Below are 22,359 nucleotides of genomic sequence, written 5' to 3'. Positions count from 1 at the left end.
TTTTAAATAAAATTTAAAGTAGTCTAATAAATTTCTGCAACCATGTTTTACGTTCATAGGAGTCCAGTACTGATTTTAAAAATATGAATCGTGCCACATTTCCCTTGATAGAAAAAATAATCGAAAAATATTGAAAAAAGTGATCAATATTACCCCGGATTACGGTACTCAAAATAACGGCTTTATAACTGTTCGGTTGTGATTTTCGAGTTAAAAAGTTATTATTTCACTTATTCAATAACTGCTATTCTCATTAAAAAAAAGGCATGCATTAAACCTTTTACTGTGTGACTTTTTTTACGAGTATAGTAATATTCATTCAGTGAAATAATATTATTTTAATTAGAATAACACAACTGAATTGGTTTGAAGCCGTGATTTTGAGTTTAATAAAAGTTATGGCCCATCAAAGTAAAAAAAATAACTGTTGAAATTAATGAATTGTATCAAAACCATTTTGAAAATAAATTCCAAACATTGTTCATTAAGTGCAACATGATGTTTGTGATTGATCCAGATTTAAAAAAATTGTTAGAATTTTCAAATCTGAAATAACAGCGATTTTACAAAAACTACTTTTTCAAAAAAATAAATAAATTTCATTTTTGCATTGTTTTTTTTTATTTTCTTCGATATCTTGCGGTTATCTTGGTTAAACCCCTAAAAAACCCTTCCTCTTCCCGTTTGCACAGCCTTGATACGAGCCCATATATGTATGTCTTCAAAGTTTTTTCACATTTTCTAGCTTAATTCAGTACTGTAAATGATTTCATACATTTTTAATACATCAACAATTCAATTGACTTTTAAAAAACTTGAAAAAAAATCATTTCTTACTCTTTAACTAAACAATAGAAACTATCAGCAAAGTTATTTCCATTGACATTATTTTCCACGGATTCATACTTCATGCCGCAGTAGAGGGTTAAAAACACACTTTTAAGGTTTTATCAAAGAAACTTTCAAAAGTTGCATGAAGAATTTACTGTATAAAAAAACAGTGGGTTCTGGCTCTTTCAGGTTCAATTAGTGCAAATCGTTAATGAAACCTCTGTAGAAAGTACAAGTTTTCCATGACTGTTGCAAGTTGCAACTGTTGGAATGAAATAAATCCCTATCGACAAAAAAACCGTCTTTAACGATGACCCGCTTATTTATGGAAACCGTATAAAAGGGTAACGAAAGAATGGTATTCCTCCATTCCTATAATTACATAACACTCCACCATTCCTTCATTCTTTGAAACTAACAAATATCGAATAGGTAGAAACCTAGCTGTAGTAGCATCGAACACTTGTACGACATCCCCCCTGATGGTCACCGACCACGGATGGTTCAATTCGGATTCATTGGGGGGAAAGAGGCCAACATAAGCACCTTTTACCGGTGTTCGGAAAACCAAATCATCACCGTCAACATCCTTGCGAAAGTTCGAGTACTTTTCCATCACACAAAGTGAGATGTGAGAACTTGAAAGAGAGAGAGACGAAGCGAACACTTAGAGAATCGCTTAGGCAAATTGGATTGTGCATTGCATTAGGAACGCTGCCGATGGGGCTAAGTTGTTTACCTTGTATTTTTCGGTTTGAATACAAGGTCTGTGGAAGTTTGCGGTTGCAGTCAATTTCTAGCTGAAGAAACTATTTGATAGAGGAATGAATAAAAATACTGGGCGATGCTTTTTCCAAGTGAATATACTGTGGAATACGGATATAACTTTAATTGTCTATCATTAAGAAACATGCTGAGGATCCAATCTCTTGGTATGAAGAGAGAAAACGCTGATTTTCTTTCATAATCACAATCATTGTCAGCCTCGATCTACAGTTACCATTTGATGACAAAAATGTATATTTTCCAATATTTGTTTTTTTTTTTTTCAAAAAGATGACAGTGTGTTTGCTCAACAATTTTACAAGGCTTGCAAAATTCTAAGAGAATACTTCAATAGCTTCTTCATTAATACCTATTATGTCTTCCAACGGGTGAGTCATAAGTAGCGGGCATAAATAAATGTCTCATTCTAAGCGACACGCGGAAAAAAAGAGACAAACTGTGTGTGATTTTGTTCTACTTTTTGAGAGCTTTGTTAATGTGAAGTTGGTTCTTTCAAAAGCATTTTTCATTTACTTAGTCATACACACAATATTTATTTACGCTATTGCAAACTCTTATCGAGAATACCCTTTGATGGTTCGAATTGGTAACCCTAAACTTGACCTCTATACCAACTGCTATACACAACAAATAGAACATTAATAGTAGGCAAAGCTCGTATTGGAACGCGTCGAGAGACAGCGATACGAGACTCTTGGTATGTCTGTGTCTCTCCTTTGCCACTTCCATCTCTCCGTCTATGGCAGAGTGTGGCTTTTGCGAGGACGAAAAAAATGGCATAATACAAAATCAATAAACACACCGAGCAAGCCAGTGAAGCGCGCAATTGATGAACAACAACAAGCATCACCAGCAAGCAACGACATCATTATCATCATCAGGAGGGAGCAGCAGTTTGAGTAGGAATAACAACGGAAGCAGTGATTCCCATGAGAGCCTAAACGAGCCATCCGTTTGCGAGGGGGTTTCCTATAGCATTTCGGACACCTGTTGAATATCCTTCTGGCTGGGGCGTACGACCGTTTCCGAAGCCTTCATAAAACTTATTTCTATCTTTTCAGATGGCGCGAAAGGAACCGGAAAATTTCACTATGACAAGGTATCTAGGGAATATTACGGCTTTATCGTTCTGTTAAAGTCTTCTCGTGTCGATCTCAGAACTTCGCATTTTCATACCTACTTTTTACAACGGTTAGTTTTTATGCTTGTTTTTAACGCCTTCTACATTCAAAACAGTTCATGTTTTATTGGTAAAACTTAAATAAATCAATTAATGGTTTTTCCAAGGCATTTATTTTAAATCATAAATTTATGTACACTCAAAGAAGGAGTTGCAAAATTTCAATGCATCTTGGCACTAACTCTATGACAAAAATGCGCTGAACAGTGTACTGTACCAAAGATGATATGAGTGGAAAAGCGCTACTGGCATAAAGACTCGAGCTCCCGAGCAAAATGATGCATACATTCAACCAAAACAAGAAAAACATTTTATGGATTTTTCATCCTATTTGATAATTAATCCCAATTTTTTTAAAGTGAGAATTGGTATTGGTATTGGGAAAGAACAGAAAGTTTCTAATTCTTGAAGTATGGTAGGTTTGGTTATTGAACCTTCATTATTTATTTTATTTACATAGTATTCCGTCTCACGACATAACTTGACGAACATAATTCCTAAAATTCACTCGGTTCATAGCAACCGTTCTCCAATTTCTCGGGCACCCCACGTTCGCCAGATCACGCTCCACTTGGTCTAACCACCTCGCTCGTTGCGCCCCCGCTCGTCTCGTTCCTACCGGATTCGTAGCGAACACCTTCACCTCACTTGAACCTTCATATTAACCTTTTTTCCAACGCGTGTTTTCATCATTTTTCTCCTGGACCGACCCTTTGCAATGTATATTCTGTGGCAGTGCTTCTACTTTTAAAAAAATCCTTTCTTATGTCCAAATGTGAACGCTTTAGCGAATGAGCGAAACTGAAAATCCGGAAGCTTCTTGTGTAATTATGACTGGAACTGGAAGCTGTAAACAAATACACATGCTTTTACGACGATAATATTCTGGGACAAAACAACCCAATATAAGAAAATTCTCAGGTAAACGTACTGAAAGAAAGGGCTAAACCAGGGCCTTATGAAGAACGGCCTCATGGGAGTGGAGGGGGGGGGGGGGGGTTTTACCTATTTTTTTCTATGAAACCTATTTTTTCTCAAACAATGCACGAATTTAAGAAAAATAGAGAATTATTTCTTATTATTTTTAACTTAACCATTTATACGTATAATACTATTACTCATTGGGTGGTATGAAAAAAACCTAGTAATTGCTTTTGCTAAACTAAATCGAGCACTCGAGCAGTCGCTTGAAGCAATTGCTTCGGTTGTTATGAATAAAGTTTTTTTTGACAGCTGTTTTCTCAGTCAGGAGCTTTTACTTTTAGAACAAGCTAGTTTGGTATGAATAAAGCTGAAATCTGAAGCAATTGCTCGACAAATCTCCTAGCTATTGCTTTATTTTCTAAGCATGCTCGGTAGCAGACTTTTCCAATGAAAAATTCTTTAATAACGTCATGAATTTATCAAATTAGCAATATTTCACTTCAAAACAATTCAAAACGGCATTTTCAACATGGATAAAGAAAATTCGAAGTGATAACCCAACTTTTTTCATATTCCTGTCGTTGTATAAAATCATTCGTCTAAGATAAAATTAAACAAATCAATTAGTAAATATTTCAAATTAAAAAAAAATCTGGCTATAGTGGAAGAAGTCCCAATTGGCTCAAAGTAAGAAATAAATTGTAATAATTTAAAACATTATACAGATCTATCATTTTTATATAATTTTGTTATAATCCTAAGATTTAAAAAATATCTGAATTAAAATGCGCGCCTATTGCTATTTTTTATACATCGGATTATCCCGATCCGAATACATGTGGAAGAGCTTATGATAAATATTAAAGTTCGGCCATTTTTTGATTGACAATATTCGAATATGTTTTCATTTTTCTTTAAACATCAACATACGAGCACGCATTTACCAAAAAAAATTCCGGTCGTTCTTACACCCACCAACCGCTTCGTCGAGTTCAAGGCTACTTTAGCCGTACTTTTCAATTTTCTGATCGTCTTCTTTCATTTTACTTTAGAAAACTTCCGATTCTGCTGGTTGGATAGCTCTATTTTTCGAAGCAAAAGCTATGTTCTAAGACTTTAGTACACATCCGCTTAGAAAATGTTTATTCATACCAAACTAAGCAAATGCTTTGGACTTTTGCTTTGATTGATTTCGAGCTAAGTAAAAGCTATCGAAGCAATTGCTAAACCTTATTCATACCACTAATTGTTTTAACAAGATATTACATGTTTCTTTATTCGCAATTTTTTTTTCGTTAAAATGCTGTGGATTTTTTCCTTAACTAAAAGCTGATTGACTACGGTTACAAATTTCAATTTCTTGAAAAATTGCTGGAAACGTTCAGCAATCCAAATTTTTGCTGGAAACCAGCAATCGGTTTTCTAATTGCTGGATTTTTCAACATTCGGTTGTAGTCTTGTCATTTTTGCTGAAAAATCAGCTATCGATTTTCGAATTGCTGGACTTTCCAGCAATTGATTTAGTTTGCTGGAAAATTAGCAATCGAGTTGTCAAATTGGAGTCTGTTTGTTTTCTTACGCTGAAACAAGGTGAGACTCTATTTTACGAATTTTGGTCGGATTAGTATAATTATTTTTATTTTCCCCTATATTCTAGCAACCAGGCATCAAGTCAAGGGTGAGTTTATATTAGACAGGTAGATATTCCATAAAAGATACTAATCAAAACTTTTTTTTTCATAGGTGGTGGATGATCAACACTTTGGCACAAAAAGCTGCCACCCCAGAGCCGATGTTAGAAAATTGTAAAAAATGGTGTTTCTCGAAATAAATAAATCCTTTACAGCAAAATTTGGCTGGTTTTCAGCAAAAAAAAAAATTGCTGTGCAATCAAAATCATATGCGATATCTTTCAATTTGAATTCTTCAACGAAATAGTAATCTTCAAAATTATTACTCATTTATGAGCGTAATCTTGATAATAATTACACATTTATGAGCTTAATCTGAATTTTGAGTATAGATTTGGTATCTGAATTCTGAACCTGAATATGAATTCAGGTTCAGAATTCAGATACAGCATAAATATTCAAAATTTAGATTATGCTCACAAATAAGTTCAAATTATCAAGTTACTTATCATGAAATTTGAATTTTGGATTCTATTTTTTGAAATGTAAAAAAATCGATTTTATGGATTTATATTCCAGATCAATATTTCGATATCAGTCATAATTGAAATATTTTTTCAGAGCCCTCAATCATCAATCTAGTTTCATTTATATTTTATGTTTTGGGTTTCAATCTGAATTTATTATTTATTTCATTTTTTTCTATTAATAATCTGACTTAAAATATGAGTTTCTAAATATGAGTCTTATTTTGAGTTTTCAATTCTGGATCGCTATTTTGAAGTTTTAAATTCTGCAAAAGAACTAAGTTTAAGATCTTCGGATCTGAATATGGAACAAAAACTCAGGATGATTTCTAAAGCTTTGATCATTTAGAGTCCGGGTGCTTTATATCGGCGATAAGACCAAGCCCACCAATGGTTGCTAAACCTCGAATCGAGTACATTCAGCAACATATCTATCAACCCATCATCGCACCAACAGTCGCTAACTTGATTCGAGAAATAGCATTCGAGCAGTAGATTGTTACAGGATGCGTTTATGTAGCAACCCGGTAGCAACGCAGCCGGTCGTCGCTATCAGAAAATAAACAAACACAAATACCAACCTGATGGCAATTATGGGTGCAAAAATCAGTAAGTAGTCAAAAACGCAACCAACCAAAACATCTAAAATACCGACCGAAATAGCAACGCCCGGTGGGCTTGGTCTAACTACATTCCTGGAGTTGGGATATGCAAAATTTTAGCAGCGTTGCCTATTCTTTCAGATGTCTAAATTCAAATGTTTTTGAGTAATTTACGATGAAAAAGGACATGATAAAAATATTTTTGCATCACTTCGAAAATCTTCCATTGTCGACTTCAAAACGTATGACTGGTATTTTTTTCTGAAATTTTAATGCCCAAATTGATAATAAATATAAGAAGACTCACTTGAATGCTCACGTTTTTCAATCAAACGAAGAGATCTTAAAATACATGGATTCTAAATGATCATTGTGTTTTTTTTAATATTCGGAAAATAATCATTTTAATGCATTTGAGTTTCATAAACTAATAATAAAATTTTGAATAAAATGCAAAACCAAATTTCAACAAAAATTTGAAAAAACTTTTTAATTTCTATTTTCTTATGATGATGCAAACTGAAAATCTGGAATTCTAAACTAAATAGATACATAATGCGAAATATAAAAAAGGAAATACAATTTAGATTTTCAGAATAGGGACCTAGAACCCGGAAATGATTTTAATCTGTTCAAAATTAGTATTTATAAATGAATTTCTATTATCAAGTGGAAAAATTTTGGAAATCTGTAGCAGAATTCTTAGCCTGGGATTAATTTTCGAGGTATTGACATCTGAGTAAAGATTGTTATTCTTGAATAACCTTACTCCATCATCAAAATTTGATTAGGAATTTTAAAAAAATGAATGTAGAGTAGAACACCAAGCTTGCTTTTCTGGATCGTCATGGGAGGGGGGGAGGGGGTTTAACCCTCAAAATCTCCCCCACCGTTCCTACGGCCATGGACTGAACTATTATAAATTTTTACCAGATGATATTTACTTTAGAGGTATAAAAAATTTTAACAGTTTTTTTTATCCCAAAATGCAGCTTTCTGGCTAATTGTTTCCATCCTGCTTTGTCTTGTGATGAGATATGGAATATGTTTTAACTGGTTTCCTTTAGACATATGTAAAGCGGTTGCGCTGGGAAAAAATGCCAGAGATGAAAAATCTTGTTAGTGCCCGTCAGGCTTAGAATCTAACGCCGATAATTCCACCTCCCAGGGAAGGTCACTATTGGAGTAGAGTCTGGTTTGTGGGTGTAGTAAATAATGTTAAATGCATGTTTGATTACAGATTTAATGAATAATGATCCTGATTTTTTTAATTTACTTATTTGATTGGATTTTAAGAGTAATGAATCAAAGAATCGATGTTCAGAATCAAAACTAAGGGAACTTATATTATCTCTTGGTCTGTCGGGAGGCACCATATCAATTTAAATATAGGGATGAATCATCCTCCGGGATGAAAATCCCGAGAAAAAAAAAATATCAATCTCAATCGAAGCTCAAGTTTATATGAGACTTTGTGCCTTTGTAGTCAGCCTTCATCGAATCGACCCAAGCTAAGCGTGCTGCTTATCCTCCATCCTAAAAGGGACAGCATACCAAGATTGAGTTGCCCCGATGACACTCACTTCAAGGCGAGCCAAGGATCAGATAAAGGATCGAAAGAGTCCGCAAGCCAGTAAAACTCAGCAAGCCAATAAAACTCAAGGAAATCTCGGACACACTTCCAAAAATTATAAAAACCTAGAAAATATTTCTAAAGACGGTACGATATTCCTGAGGACATCATCATCATAGGACTACAATAACCCATCACCAACGAGCAAATGTTAGTGAAAGTGTACAAAGCTAAAATCATTTCATATTTGACCTTTACTCTAATAGACTGAATCGATTTGGGGTCATTTTTGAATTTCTCAAACCCTAAAGTCTAAAAAGCTTCGTTTTAGTTAGTGAACCTGTATATAAGAGAAGTGACATCTGAAACACAAAATTCCAATCGAGCAAAAGAACTGTCAAAATCGATTCCAATCGACCCGAGCATTTTGTCGCAGAGCTTTTACCTTTCTTATTGAAAACTCAACCAAGGAAGGTATTGTGATTGTTGTTATAGTTCAAACAGATAATTTTTAGCTGGTCATATGAATTTATGATTAGGTGCAATGTTTGTCAATGCTTTGGTGAATCGTGTTTCTAGTTAGAAAACTAACTGATTATTAACGAAATTCAAGTCATTCATACCGTTTATCGCGATCCTTCGGGCATCGAGTTCAATGTGGTTTTGTTGGATTGAAGGAGCATTCACTTTAGAGCTTGAACATTGAACCAGAAAACAGTGCTGGGGATTTTTTTGTCCAGGATTTCGGCGATGTTGCCACATATTTTATTTTAAGAGGGATCAGATGTCGCTTCTCTTATATGAAGGTACACTAGTTTTAGTTTGAAACTTATCAATGATTTTTTGCAGAATTTTGAAGTAACGTTTACATGAGTAAATTTGAACTTTTAGGTTTGTATAGGAAAACTGAATGTTTTGTACTGAATATTCAACTTCATTTTTGGTTCTTCTGCGGAACCAAGTTTCCTGATGGTTTTTATGCCAATTTATAAATAAATACTCCAAAGGAATTATTCCGCTGAACAACTAAATAGGTTGAAAACAGGCAGTAGGAAAGCAAAACACAGTTTCTCGTTTCCGATGTTCGGCATCGCTAACTGAAAAGTTAGCGATCGCTATTTAAAACCGCTTTATGTTGCGTAGAAGTTATCGATCACTTATAACGCGCTAATTGCTGAGTGATAATAGGAAGTTTAAAAAAAGGTAAGAAAAACACATATTTTATAGTCATTTTTAAACATAACATTGACTAGAATAGATGTAAAATGACATCAATAGGGGCAGTTTTCGAACTTATTTTGTAATAATTCTATCCACATCAGTTACGTCAGCCCTCCTTTAGTTTTAGTTTGCGTATTTGGTAGAAAGTAAAAAAAACATTAGAAACAGTTTTTTCAAAATTTTCACCGGTTTATCATTTTTTTACATCAGTTAATGCAAACATTTTCTTTAGGCAGATGTTTTGTTTTGTTCGAAACAGTTTTTCATATTTTTTTACATTAATACTCAGAAGATTAATTTATCAATTGACTTATTTTGTTCAGGAAATTTCAATTATCCACAACTTTTTCATTTCTCTCACACTCAAAGAAGGCTTATACTCCAGACATAAATTCAGGTGAAGACAATTCAAAAAGACGCTTATTCCTATGATTCCAGCCAAAATCGAGATCAATTAGCTTCTGAAATCAATATTTTAAGAAAATTTAAATATTTGATCGGATACAATATTTTAAACCGGAATGATGACGAATTCATGATCTATTCCAAACTAAAAATAAGTGGAACTTTCTTATCCGTTAGCTGAAGAAAAATTTAGCGGGAAAATGAATTCGCTAACCGAAGTTTAGCGAAGCTCGTTTCCAATTCCCTTTCACATAGTTAGCAGGCAGTAGGAAAGCAAAATAAATAGTTTCTCTTTTCTAATTCCTTTTCTTAACATAAGACATACAAAACTGGTGAATCGTGCGGTTTTTTAACCCTCGATCTCCATCTGGCTCAGGTAGTACACTGGTTAAGCTGTCGAATGGGAAAGATGAAGGTAAAAAAAAATTATGGGAGTTCGATTCGCACAGACGGCACTTTTTTGTTAACTTGTTTCTGGATAAATTGTTGAATAGGATGAGAATCTCATAAAATGTTTTTCTTGTTTGACTTGAATATTTGCATCATTTTGCCCGAGAGCTCGAGTCTTTATGCCATATTTGGCGCAATTCACATTTCAGCGCATTTTCAGCGCATTTCTGGCACAAAGTTAGCTCCGATCGGCATACACTGAGGTTTTTTTTTACGCGGTATTTGGTCCCGCGTAAAAAAAAACCGCGTAAAAAAAACCGCGTTAATTCGAAAATCCGCGTAAAAAAAAACCGCGTTAATTCGAAAATCCGCGTAAAAAAAAACCGCGTTAATTCGAAAATCCGCGTAAAAAAAAACCTCGTTTATTCGAAAATCCACGTAAAAAATCCATTTTAATTAAAAAATTCAAACAAAACAGCACGTTACTAAAAAAACGCGTAAGAATCATGATTATTGCGTTCAATGATAGTTTATTTTTAAGATAAAAAACAAAATCAATTAGATCAATAGAATAGTAGAATATAGTGAGGCTTATTTGACAGTGTGGAATTCAGATCGTCTCATGTCTCATGTCTCAGGTCTCATGTTCCATGTCTCAGGTCTTAGGTTTCATGTCTCAGGTCTCATGTTCCATGTCTCAGGTCTCAGGTCTCATGTCTGATGTCTCATGTCTGATGTCTCATGTCTCATGTCTCATGTCTCATGTCTCATGTCTCAGGTCTCATGTCTCAGGTCACATGTCTCTTGTCTCAGGTTTCAGGTCTCAGGTCTCATGTCTCAGGTCTCATGTCTCATGTCTCAGGTCTCAGGTCTCATGTCTCATGTCTCATGGCTCATGTCTCATGTCTCAGGTCTCATGTCTCATGTCTCAGGTTTCAGGTCTCAGGTCTCATGTATCACGTTCTTAGTCTCAGAGCTAAGATTTTCCCAACTACAAAAAGATTCTAAGTGTTTTCCTTTGAAAAAGTCTTAGAATATTTTCTCTGAAAAACCGCGTTAATTCGAAAATCCGCGTAAAAAAAAACCGCGTTAATTCGAAAATCCGCGTAAAAAAAAACCGCGTTAATTCGAAAATCCGCGTAAAAAAAGCCGCGTAAAAAAAAACCGTGTAAAAAAAACCGCGTAAAAAAAAACCTCAGTGTACTATGGTGCAGAACCTATAAAAGCTTGGACAAAACCTAATTTATTTGTTTAAAAATTTGATATTTACGTTTATGGAAACAAAATTGAGAGCACATCTCAAATCTATCAAAAATGTCGAAAAAATCGATTTTTTGATAAGGAGCAGTTGAAGTAATTTTTTGGTGAAAAATTAGAAATTTTTCTTAGATACTTGTAGCTATGATAAATACAATTTATTCATGATAAACCAAATATATGTATTTCTTATATTTCTTTTCAATTTTTCTTTTCAAACATTATGAAATGTTAAATGCACAAAATACCTTGTCTTAGTTCTAGCGAGCTCAAAAAAAAAAAAATAAGAGCGTGTATGTGTTAGCTTTTCTTCTCCTCTTTTCGCCAGTATTTTTTTTTCATTTCGGTATGTTATACCTTTGAAATAGCAATTTTACAATCTCAAGAAATTTAAATAGATTATTATACGTTACTATTTCTGACTTCGAACAAGGACGTTTTATTCAGTTTAGTATTTTACACGTACTAAAGATTTCAATCTATTTAACTACTTTGTTGAAGACTGCAAAGCATTTTCACTAAAGCTTTAAAAATATCCAAGATTCATTTTGGTTCCGGATGCATTCCGAATTCCCGTAACGGGGAAAATACAAAAAATACTTATAATATAAATTAATATAATATTAATAATAGAAATAATATAATATAAATTTTACCCAGAAGTCAAATTTACTGAAAATCTATAGGAAAATTAATACTTTTTAAATTTTACGGTTTTGTCAAAAATTTTAACAAATTTTTTAATGAATTTTAGTTACCTAAAACTAGAGCTGATGGAAAAAAAAATACAAATTTGGAATCAGCGCCTACAAATAGTCAAAATCAGTTTTCAAATTAAGGCACCTCGAAAAAATGTGAATTTAGTTCCTTGTGATATAATAGATATAATGGTGAATGTGTATTTTGAGTTTTGGAGATAAATCGAAATATTTATCCTTATATCCCTTGTTGGCTTATTATACCTTTTTGGCTTTGAATATTATTAATGAGTGCAATAGTTACATACATCACACAATCCTTTCTTCTGATTTATTGTTGCTTGAATCTCTTATGCCTCTCCAACTTGAACTTGAAATTCTGTTGACGAATTTTGTTAAACTTTACTCCGAAATATTTTAAATACGATTTCTGTTTTGCTGTACCTGTATTTTTCACGGTCATCCATAATGTAAATATTTGGTGTGATGCATTTCAAAAGGAAAAAAGCTAAATTGGATCCAAAATTTCAATAACGATCTTCAGATTTTAACACATAGAGGACCGCGAAAAAATGTAAGCCGAGAAATATGTGTTTATAGTGTAGCAAAGCGTTTTATTATTGAAGCTTAAAACATTTGAGTTGGCTTCTTAGAGCATCAGTACCGGTAAGTGCTATCCCAGGTGTTAACCCGGGACACATTCTAGGTCTTATTTTAGCTTTAGCAGCTCATTTGCACACCAGTAAGTGCTAAACTTGTTTCTCTTTTTCGCCACTGGTGACGCTCCGATAGGTGTTGTTGTTGTTTGTTGCTATTTTCTTTCGTAAATTTTCCCTTGGCACTTTAGCACCTGTCAAATCAGGAGCTGGTCGGTATTCATATTTGACTCCTGGCTCGCTTTTTTAACACCCAGGAGCAAGATAACACCTGGTTTGAAACCTTGCGGTGCGCCGTCGAAGTGTCAAAATGGAGTGTTATTATAGCTTTGACACCTGCCCGCTGCTGATACTCTTAGAGTAGCTCACATGCGGCAAGCGAAAAAAACGAGATCTCGTATTTGGTCCACAATGTGTTATTAACATAATTCATTTTTAGTTTCATAACTCTTTTTGAATGATAACAAATGAGGTTAAAATAACTTCATACAAAAGAATCTTTACTTTGGTTGAAGTCTCATTTTTTATTTTGCATTCTAATCATAAATTCATTGTAAACACAAGTTAAACTAGCATTGATATGAGTGCTTTATATTTTTAAATAAGCTAAGACATCTTATATGATTTTGTTAATGAGTTTAATTGTAAGAATTGCAGAATGCTTCTAATTTTTATTTCAATTTTCCATGTTTTACATGTTGATTCGTAAAAAAAATCGGTCCGTTTAATTCCAAGTTATGTCTGTTTGAGTTTGGCAGACCTTTAGTCCTTAAGTTAAGCTTTTCCCGTTGCTAAGATTGCCCGGTTTTATCAGGATTTGCCCGGATATTTAGAACGAAATTAAACAATGCTCCGACCCGGCCCGGTTGCCCAGATTTTGTTGAAAAATGCCCAGATTTCTTCCCTTTATTTGCAAAAATAATCAAAAAACTGAAATCTAAATGAGTAACTATTTTTATTTATATTTGGGTTCGAAAACGAAAATTTTCAGACAAGTTATGTCAAAATAAACATTTTATGGAAGTCTAAAATACAGTTTTGAAAATTCAAAAGAACATAAACTAAGACAAGTTTTAAGTTTTTATAGAAATTCAGCGTCCGCTGGTATTTTGAAACGGTTTTAATGCTTGGGGACTTGGACTTTGAATAACGTAAAACTGCAGTGTTGTAGCTAAATATTATATAAAAACATTTTTGAGTTACAACGAGGTTTCTAAAACAATCAATTTTGTAAACATCGGTTGAGCAACAAAAAAGATATAGCGGTTTTTAGCGATGAGTGTCAAATTGACACTCAAGAAGTAATAAGGAAGTTTTTTTCTGGGCTTCAGGGTGCGTTCATAAAAATAAGATGCAAAATTGAAGGTTTCAAGAGTTAATTGAAGGTCCCCGAAGATTTTGTTTTATTTGGATGCACCCGAATAATGTTACAAGCCGCTAAACTTCCAATAGTGTCTTTATAACACTCAAGAGTGGATTATGGCTAAACGGTGTGAATTTTATAAGAATAATTAAAACGTTGCAAAATCGTGATCCGCATTAATTTAAAGTACTGTGAAAAATCGAACCCAAATGCATTGATTTTAACATTTTCCAAACAAACATGCATCAGTTAAAAAAAATGAAAGAAATTTCCTGTTGCTTGCATCATTTTTAAACCGTCTTCACATAACTACATAACCAAACTGGCAAATCAAAATATTTATTTTAAAAACAAATCAAAATTAAGACAGTTTGTGGAGTTCATATAACTTTTGCATGAGAACCGGTGTCCGTATCCATCGAATCGTTATGAATTTTTCCTATTTCCTCTGAATCGACTGTTGCCTGATGAAGCCACCAACTAGTAGGTAATATGGGAGGAAAAACCTCACCACAACCATCAGGAAGGAAGGATATGCATACGGAAATCAGGAACAAACACATGCCTAACCCAAAGCTAAACACGAAACAAAATATATTCCTAGACTAGACTGGACTAGACTAGTTGGTGGTGTTGATGAAAAAAAAAAACCCGAGTCCCGAATAGATTGCCTACTAGGCCACTAGAACAGTTGGATGGATTAATGTTGACGAGATGTGTTGACGACTGACGTACCTGTTACGGTGGGCAATAATGACTGGCATCCGTTGTCGTCGCTATGGCGGCGGCACGCGATCACTATTATAAAGGCAGGACTTTCTGGGTGCCTCCTTCAGCCGTTAGCCGTTAGCCAAACATCCACCCACTAGTCCTGCTTACCCAAAGTGGGAGAGGACAACACACTAATACCAACACACCCAGCTTTTCCGAAGGTTGGGTGGATTTTTTTTGGTTCTTTATGAACCCAGCAGGCGGGCGGGTGGCTCGGCTCAGCTGTCAGTGGGAAAATGTGTCCGGCTAGGAGATTTTTTTTTCTTTTGTCTCCTCAGTGAAACACGAGGGCTTTTGGTAAGAGTTCAGTATGGATGACTTTGGTTTTTGGCTCGTTATGCATGTACTTTTGGAGTGTTTTGTGCACTTAGCTTTTTACCACTATTACCGAACCAGAACCTGTGGAGGCATTGTAGTTTCTGGAATGGCAACAAAGGATAATAGCGGAAAATTCGATTCACGTTTGGCACTGGTGTGCGTGTAGATGGAAATGGACTCCTCGCAGCACAGACACAAATATATGGGTAGCAACACTTGACACTCGGTATGGCCTACTCCGTCGGGACCAAACGGCGGCTCCTTCTGGCTTCCGATACTAATACCAAAGCGCGGTCTACTTCAGGATGCTTCAGGGAACTCTCGAACGAAACTTGCTTTAGAATCAAAAGTGTATTACATCAAATTTTCACTTTACTCTTGTTTCAAACTGGGACCGCCACTGGGATGTTAATCTTCTCAGAGTCTCGACACCTTTTCCTTCGGCCAAACTTGACCTTTCGATTTGCTCCCAAGAGGTAAAAGAAGGTAGACAGTAATATTCAACTTTAATCAATCACTGAACATTGTCAAAACCCACGTCAGCAGCATCAAAGCTGCCAGGAAGAATCTTCAATGAAAAATACCGTCCTTGAGGTTTAACTCCGTTGCAATCCAGGAAGTCACAAAATGCTGACACTGGGGTCAGCGAAAAATTAAATAAACCAAACGAAAACTGAACCCAAAACAATTTACTAAATCATCCACACGATTTGTTGTCTTCGCCTCTTGCTTTCCGACATACGTGGATGTTCTTGCCCAAAACACTTGACGATTCGGTTTCCCAAACTCATTCATAATCTTTCGGGGAGGCAAGAAAACACCTGTCCGTAGACTCAACAACACCTTGCTCGTTCGCTATGACAAATTATATCCGACAATCCCCAACAACGGCAGCGCCACGGTATTTTCGGAAAAATCCTTGAGACATGGAGCCAGTACATGACCTCGACAGAACTTGTGTGGTTTTTCCCTTATATTTGTACCTTGTACGTTCCCACAGGTAGGAGGGATTCAAACTATCCAAGAAATCACATCCCCCCTTACTGCCCCAAAAAAAAACACTCCTACCACCACTTAACCGAATTGTCAAACGGAAAACGCAACAATGTTACAAAAGAGAGAAAACCGATATTCACATTCTTAGTATCGCGGTTGTCCCCCGAACCAGGACACGGGCCATCGGAAGGCCAACTCAAAAACGAAAAAACGAGGAAAACTGAAAGGAAAAATCCTTGTTCAAGAACACGGTTTTCGTGTGGCAAAACGCGACGGAAACTCCCCGGAACACGACACGATTAACTAACTAGTAGTGACAGTAGCTGTTCATGGTACGGAATGCTGGCACCGACTGAGTTGAGTGTTCGTATGGAAACCGGAGATTTTCACATTCCCACTACTAGGTCGTATTATGGGGAGCACCTGTTTTCACGACTTGCTGTGTAACAGACGTTACGTGAGCGAACGTGAGCAACTGGGAGAGAATCTTCCTCCGCGGAGGAATCATAATTAAATGGAATGCTACTACCAGCAATCAAGCAACTAGCACCAGCAGGAGATGAGCGACGGGAGCGAGTTCTTTGCCCGCAAGCATCCAGAATTGATTGGGGAGAAGATGGAGATGGAGCTAGCTAGAACATCAGCTGCTGATGGATGATGCTCCCCCTCAAGCTGAACTGGAAGATGAAAGTGGGACGTTCAGCAGCAAACACATTTCGAACAGTTAGTCGATCTTAACCCTTTGTGTCAAGTTCTAAATTCTGCATAAAACTGAAATGTAAACTATTTATACCTACACACTAATTTTCCAAATTACAGGAAAATAGTTCGAAATGACACTTGAACTGTCAAAAACATGAGTTTCCCTGGACTACGGAGAGTTAGCTAACCGAATCTCGTGACAATCACTTGATCCTGAAATTCGGAAAATTCTTTTTCGAGTGTTTAGGTAGTTGATCAAATTCAGGAAAGGGATCCTTCACGTGTGTTTTCTAACTTATAGTATACTTATAGTATACTTATAGTATACCGCTTCTTATTAAAATTAAGAAATGATTTAAAAAAAATAAATGTTTTGATAGTTTCTGCGTAATTCAATTCGAATTTCAATGTAAACATCTAAAGAAAACAGCCCTGAGCCTACAGGATAGTCCCGAAATTTCCTGCAAATCACAGGAGAAAGCCGTAGCAAGCCGACACAGATTTTTTTTGCTGGTCTGGTCATATTTATAATTGGAAATTGGTTTGTTCATTTTTCTTGAGCCTCATTTATTTACATTTTTAAAACCAAATGAAATAATATCTGCCAGTGGGTTTGGTCACTTTTGGCCAAGTTTGGACATCATGCTCCACCTAAAATAAAAATAAAATTATTAGTTAATTTATGAAACACTTTATCTGTTCAAAAAATTTACATTTGGTTTAAACACTTTATCGCTGGAATATAGAAGAAATAAAATTCGATTTCTCCACCGTTGCATAAACGAGAAACAAACAAACACTTTTCGCGCGCAACGAAAAATAACTAGCAAAAACAAAATCAAATTCGAGTTTGACAGATCGATTACTGGTTTTTCAGCAATGAAAATAAAAGGCTTTCTGCAATGAGTTGGCACGTCCTTTGACTCTTCTGTTCAATTCATCGTTACATTCGGGATTATTCCCGTTTGTTTGGAAATTGTCGCGAGTTACTGCCATCCACAAAAAGGGATCCAAAAATATTGCAGAAAATTACAGGGGTGTAGCAATATTATCTGCTTTGCAATTTTTTTTTTTTTGAGAAGTTGGTTTATCATCGGCTATATCCAGCGGTAGAGAATAGAATTTCGCCCCATCAGCACGGATTCTTCAGAAAAAGATCGGTGGTCACAAATCTTTGCGAGTTCACCACTCGCGTATTAGATTGGATGGTCAAGGGATTCCAAGTGGACTGCATCTACACCGACATGTCGAAGGCCTTTGTAGCAGAAATCAACGAAATTTTGGATGCATCGGCGCGAATTGATATTGTAGGAAACACCCTACCTTGGATCGAGTCTTATTTGGTGAATAGACAACACCCTTTCAAACGTCTTCCGGAGTACCTCAAAGCAGTCCCTTGGGACCTTTGCTTTTCATTCTTCTAATGAACAATTTGCGGGACTCTCTTTCGGATGCTTTCGTACTGATTTACGCAGATGATGTGAAATTATTTGTAGAATAGAAGATTGTAGAAAACTTTTGAAATGAAGAGTTACTCACTCATTTTATATTCTTTGAGGAAGAATATTTAAGAATTGAAAGATTATAGACGGATAGAAGATTAGAATAAGGTGAAAGATGTTGAAAATGAGCGGAAGGGTAGTTTTAATTTGAAAAACATTTCATCACATTTCATCGTTTTGTTCCTTGCAGTGGTAGATTTGAGATAGATTTGTAGCTACCACCACACAATAGTAGGCTTAGCGTGGTTCGTCCCACAAGTGGAAGATTTGCAGTACGAACGAACCGTCTATAATCTTTCAATTCCTAAATATTCTTCCTCAAAGAATATAAAATTGACCGATATAGCCGATAAAATAATTTCATAATATTGTAGAAAACTTCAGAACGATTTGAATGTGTTCTCTGAGAACCAACATGAAACTAAATAATTCAAAATGCGTAGCAATATCTCTTACAAGAAGCAGTACACTGATCCAGTTTACGTATTCCCTAAGTGGCGAAAGTATTGCAAGAGTTACCTGTGTTAAGGATTTAGGCATCAGATTCTGGATTGAGTTTCAGGGATCACATCAGCAGTGTAGTAGCAGATGGGCTTGTTTTGTTCGGAGTCGTGAGACGTTTCGCTGGGGAATTGAAGGACCCGTATACCATCAAAAGCTTATACGTTAGCTTAGTTAGTTAGAGGAGAGGTCAAGTGTTATAACTACCATCCTCTGGCCCTGTGATATTAGTTGATTGAATACAAATTTGTGTGCTTTGGTTCAAGTGTCACTTAAGACTGACTTTATTCAAAACTTTCTTTTTGTTCCTCACAACGATCGGCGGGCCTTATGCTGTATATTTCTGCAATGCTCAGCATAATCGCTGTCGCCCGTTCGCTGCCCGGGTGGCGTGACTACATTTATGCTGAGCAAAGTGTTTATTTTACTTACTGCGCTGCGCGGTTCTACTTTACAGGGCCGTACTCCACTACACAGGCCTCAAACCTTAAGGCGGAGAGGTTTGTGTGGTCAACCTCGAGTCTTTATGATAAGAGGTCGGGTCTCGAGTCGTAAGAGGAGGGATCTGGCCCTTTATCAACAAGAGGAGGGATACAAGTGGTCACCTCGAGTCATTACGAGGAGAGGTCAGATTTCAAGTCGTTAGAGGAGAGATCGGGCCTTGAATCGTGCAGAGGAGAGGTAAACCTCGAGTCGATGCGAGGAGAGGTCGGATCTCGAGTCGTTAGAGGAGAGATTAGGCCTCAAGTCGCGAAGAGGAGAGGTTTGTGTGGGAATCTCGAGTCATTGCGAGGAGATGTCGGTTCTCAAGTCGTTAGAGGAGAGTTCAGGCGTCGAGTCGTAAGGATGAGAGGTTTTGCTGAAAGTGGTCTCGTTAATGAGTATTGCCTTGGAGCGCATTAGCGCGAATAGACCTCCCACTATAGAAGCATAGTGTACTAAACAGTTCGAGGTGGGAACTAGGTCTGCGGCCCCAGGTGGAGTTTAGGGAGTAGGGGGTATACACGTGTAGCATCCTGAGAATTCAATTTCTTTTCTTTTCAGTTTCGGATCTGCCGTCACACATCTTGCCGAACACAACTCGTTTACACAACATTCCTTCAAAAACTGACGCTGCTCGCGCAATGCTTATTCTTCGTCGTTCAGTTCAGGTAGAAGAACTCTTGCTCTTTTTGCTCTCTCTCAACACTATATGCACACGAAGATTTCATTTGAGACTCTCTCTTTACTTGATCGGAAATGATTGAACGTCCAGTGTGTGCGTGTGTAAAACCAAACCGATTTTACATCCACTATAAAGAGTGCTGAGAGTTATGTTGTGAAGCGTTTCTGCACTGAAACTGATTAACATTTATTTTTTCTCCCATTATTTAATTCGTTCGCCTTATACTCTACATGTCCTTCCTCCCCTACTCTTTATAGAGAGACTACGTTTAAATAATTTAAAAATGTCCTATAGAACAATCTCTTCAAACTTTTTGGATCCCTTTGCATCCTAATTAGGATTTTGATATGACAGATTTATCGGTCAAACATAATTTTCTACGTTTTACCTAAAGACCTTCCAAGTTCTGCCCTTCTGTAGTCCTTGTAGCCGGACCTGGGTCCTTGATGTCATTTGAATATTCTCCATTGACTAAACTGTATCTAAAATATCGAAGACGTAGATGCACCGGAATATTACTGCACTGATTCATTCAGGTTACAGTTTTTCTTTCTGTTCCACAAAGGGTTTAAACATTAATTTTTGAGTTCAAGATGCTCTGAAGTAGTGATATTTTCTATCACTGCCTTAAAAACTGCTGAAAGTTTCGCATTCTCCATTTTCATGCATTTTGTCATTTATATTCTATTTTTTACTTCACATTCTTTTTTAATCAGGCTTTTCATAAAAAAAATAAAGTTTATCAGGTTATCAGAATGAAGTTTAAAAAATTAGGCATATCCTGAAAAAACCACAAAAATTGGCATCTCGAGTTCCCCGGTTTTGGAAGGTGTATTTTTTGGATTTTGTTAGTTTCTGTTACTTCCTGAAAATACAGCCCAATTCAGTTCTTATGAGCGCGCTCGGTCGATGTGGTTATTATATGTTACTCATTTTTCTTCCAGCCCAACGAATCTTCACATTCAAGACTTGCTGTTAAATCAAGTTTGAAACATTTTCTACTAGCTGCTGTTCCTCACGAATTCTTTATTTTTTTTATCGGGATGTTTTTACCTTCATAACGAGACTAACACTTCGCTTCCCTTGAGATATAAAGGCCTTGCCGAGAATATCATACTATTTTTAATTAATTCTTTACCTAACCTCGGAGACATAACGCCCAATTTGGGCGGCCCAAATTAAATAACAGTTTTTTGATGAGAAACTTTTCGTCTTCCTAAGTTCTCGAATGTTAACAGCCGGGCTGCCTTTTTACAGAGAGCAGTTTGTTCGACCATCATCTCATAGCTAAAAATGGTTTTCCAAAAACGCCATTTATAACAAACTTGCCGAGCCGAGCTGCCAAACAGAGCATTTTATTATACATTTCAAAGCTAAATTATTCTTTCTCGAAGGGTACCATTTTTATCAACCTCGCCGAGCTGCAATGTCCCACACATAGGGCTTACATTTTTCATCAACTCTCACACAGAGAATTAAAATCTATCAGCCACCCAGAGCTGATAGTTGTCCCACTCGGAGAACTTAAACTTCCAACAGCTCCCACGCAGGGGAGTTAATTCTATCAGTCACCCAGAGCTGATAGTTGTCCCACTCGGAAGACTTAAACTTCCAACAGCTCCCACGCAGAGGAGTTAATTGTATCAGCAAACCAGAGCTGATTGTTGTCCCACTCGGAGGACTTACATTTTCCATTAGCTCCCACACAGAGGAGTTAATTCTATCAGCCAACCAGAGCTGATAGTTGTCCCACTCGGAGGACTCACATATTCCATCAGCTCCAACACAGAGGAGTTAATTCTATCAGCCACCCAGAGCTGATAGTTGTCCCACTCAGAGGACTTACATTTTTCATCATATCCCACACAGAGGAGTTCATTCTATCAGCCACCCAGAGCTGATAGTTGTCCCACTCGGAGGACTTAAATTTTCCAACAGCTCCCACGCAGAGGAGTTAATTCTATCAGCCACCCAGAGCTGATAGTTGTCCCACTCGGAGGACTCACATATTCCATCAGCTCCAACACAGAGGAGTCAATTCTATCAGCCACCCAGAGCTGATAGTTGTCCCACTCAGAGGACTTAAACTTCCAACAGCTCCCACGCAGAGGAGTTAATTCTATCAGCCACCCAGAGCTGATAGTTGTCCCACTCGGAGGACCTTTAAATTTATAATGCCACCACACAGAGCATACAAATGGAAAACTTGAAGTCACACCAATAACGCGTTCATAGAACAAAATGGCGTCTTGCTAGGCACCGAAGCCAGATGAAACCAAAATTGTCATGGAAACTGCAGCACTCAATTTTTGATCATTTTTATCACTTTAAACAGTTTCTTCACTTTTAGGGAGCACTTT

This window comes from Uranotaenia lowii, chromosome 3 (assembly GCF_029784155.1).
Source record: "Uranotaenia lowii strain MFRU-FL chromosome 3, ASM2978415v1, whole genome shotgun sequence".
In the NCBI taxonomy this organism is placed as follows: domain Eukaryota; kingdom Metazoa; phylum Arthropoda; class Insecta; order Diptera; family Culicidae; genus Uranotaenia; species Uranotaenia lowii.
Note: the sequence above shows the minus strand (reverse complement) of the source record.